The following is a 3053-nucleotide window of genomic DNA, read 5'->3' as shown; positions in this document are numbered from 1 at the left end:
GCTCCGCATCCGCAGCAGCATCCCGCCGCCCCCGGCGCGCATTTAAATGCCAGACGTGCAGGAAGTCCCCGAGAACTGGCAAAGCCCGACCGGCCCCACGGTCAGGGCGACGCGAAGCCAAGTAGGGCGCCGCCATGTCTGTGGGCAGGCGCTCTGAGGCCGCGCGGACTCTGCAAAATGCTGCTGCCAGAGTCCTGTGGGAAAGCGCAGGCATTTCTTTCCCAGCCCTGGGGATTTGTCTTGGGAGCAGCGCCCTCTCAAGGAGGGCGACTAAGATAGCCTTGACCTACTCTAAGGTTTTGAGATTTAGTTCCTTTGGTTACTGAGGTCAGTTCTCTGGGGACACTAGTATTGGGGACCATTTGAGGAAAACTCTACTGTATTTTCCTTGGGGCATGGAGAGAAGATGCCCGTGACAAATGACATAAAATAAACAAAAATAGCAGTAACTAAACTTTTCACTAGTGAAAAACAAACAGAAAAAAAAAAGTGTTCTCTCTTCCCCCCCCCCCCCCCGCTTCCCCCCTCTCTCAATAAAATAAGTAGAGCCAGCAAAAGACACCCAGGCAGGGAGTGCTTTAGGGCAGCAACCTAATTTGTATACAACTGCATACAAAGCCCAGTCTTTTCGGAGCCTTTTAGGAGATGCAGCAGGTAGAATTACAGCACACATGAGAAGAGGAACATGGAAAAGGAATCAACATCTTTTGCTTTTTCATGGTCAGTTTGAAGGTGGCACAGGAAACACACGCTGTCTTCAAGGATGAGCTTAGAGAAGGCCCGAAGGGATTTGAGGCCAAGTAAAAAGCCTCCATAAAGAGAATCCAGAGCCACGTAAAGAGCTTGGCAGAGCTGCGTTCAGAAGGTAGATCGTGGACTGAATGATTGGGGACAGGCATAGAAGGATGTGCACACAGAGATAGGAGCCAAACAAGAAATGGGAAAAACTATAACCCATAAAACTATAACTACCGATAACTGCTATATTAACATAATGCTCGCCAAGCATGGGGGCTGCTGAGATCCCATGAAGCACCATTTCATGGAAACATTGTAGCGGCCCTCTGGGGAAGACCCTTGTGATGTCATCTCCAACAAGAACAGTGATGGGACATCTGCCAGGTGTGGCAAAGGGTGGGACAGCAAAAATGAACAAAGACAATGACAGGTCTAGCACCATTCTAACCAGTGAGTTAGCAAACCATTCCTCTCTCCTAAGGCAGAGGGCTCCCACTGCCCTCCTTCTGCAAACAGGAAAGGAGCTAAAGGATTAGGTTGAGCGGGGAGTCTGGGAGCATCGTCTGGAGGAGTGGAGGCTGGGAAACTGTATAGAACGTCAGGAAACAGCAGCAGTGGAGAACACAGAAGGTTACAGTCAGGAGACCCTGGCATAGGACTGATAGTCTGATAAACCAGGAAAGAGGAAAGGACTGTGACCCAAAGCCTAGGGTGGTTTCAGATTTTCTTCTGTTGGGAACAAGACAGTTCTAAAAGCTCAGGCAGTGAATGAAGAAGTTGGCAAGGGGCAGAATGAGCAGGTAGAGGGTCTGTGTGAGCTCCGTCAGGCTGCCCTTGGAACAAGCCTGCAGGCATGGTCGGTGGAGGAGGGGTTTGCTGGCACTGTGGGATATCTGTGGGGACCATTAGAGAAGGTGCTGAACCCCTTACCTCAGGTCTCCTGACATTCCTGTTGAACCCAACACTGAACTGTCTTCTTCTGAGCACTGAAGCCAGCACTGAGAAACCATTCAGACTCATGGTTTACATTATCACCAAATGTGAAGCCAGGAGGCAATGTCACAGACCTCCAGTGACTCCATGGCACAGGAATGGAAGTCCAAACTGAGCTGCCCACGAAAATTAACTAGGTGGAGCTAAACTGTATATCAAACCATGGCGTACAAACAGTTTGGATATCCCATCCACAAGGGTGATAATAACATAAAGGGAGTGTGGGGAAGGAAACAAGTAGCTGAACATACATCATGGGACCTGCCCTGCATCTTCAAAGTTGTAGTGGGTAACATGATGTGGTTTTAGCTGGAGATAGACCAATATAATCATGACACAGCCAAAATGCTAGCAAACTCAGAAACCTCGTGTACACAGAAGTTGCAGAGAATGCATGAATGTCACCCCGTCAGGAAAAACCCCTTAAGCGAGACATCAAAACACAAACACAAAGACTAGTAAGTTTGGATTTAGTAAAAATTAAGAAAGCTGACACAGGAGAATCACAAGTTCGAGGCCTAGGGCTGGAGAGATGGATCAGTTGGTAAAGCTGTTACCATGAAGCTGGAAGATGGGAATTTTGATCCCCAGATCTCACACAAAAACAGGGTAGGTGTGGAGGACAGTCTGTAACCCCAGAACTCAGGCAGAGACAGGGGATCCTTGGGTAAGATGTCTAGTCCAACTTAGCCTAAACTGCAAATTCTGGCTTCATCAAGAAACCCTGCCTGAAAGTACAAGGCTGAGAGGTGACGGAGGAAGGCAGTCAGTGTAGACCAGCCCTCACATAGATGCAAACATGCAGTCACATTCAAGTCTCCCGTGTGTGCCTGCAAACACACACATACACATTTGTGCATTTACCTGGTATACACACGTCCAGGAAAGAAAGCCCAAGGCCTGTGACACAGAATGAGTTCCAGGTAAACCCTGCCTCATAAACTTCAATGAAGCGGGTTATAGCTCAGTGGGCAAGCACTTACCCAGAATGTACCAGGCCCTAGGTTCACTATTCAGTAACACACACACACACACACACACACACACACACACACACACACACACCATTCCGTTAGAGAAAAAACTCAAACATTTATTTGACAAAAAGAGCTACATGAGATCCCTATAGATATTAGGAAAGATGGTGCATCTCATTCATGGTTGGGGAAATGCCAAGACCCAAAACCAAAATGGCAGAAAGCTGTAGAGTCCTAAACACTTGGGAGGAGGCAGGAAGGCAGCTCTTGTACATACGGCGCCAGTGCATAGCAGATTGAACCAACTGCTCTGGGAAGAATGTGGCACGGCCAGGTGAAGCTGAA

The sequence above is a fragment of the Micromys minutus genome (assembly GCF_963924665.1).
Source record: "Micromys minutus genome assembly, chromosome: 1".
Taxonomy (NCBI): Eukaryota; Metazoa; Chordata; class Mammalia; order Rodentia; family Muridae; genus Micromys; species Micromys minutus.
The sequence above is the reverse complement of the archived record's forward strand: the minus strand, read 5'-3'. Positions refer to the sequence as shown.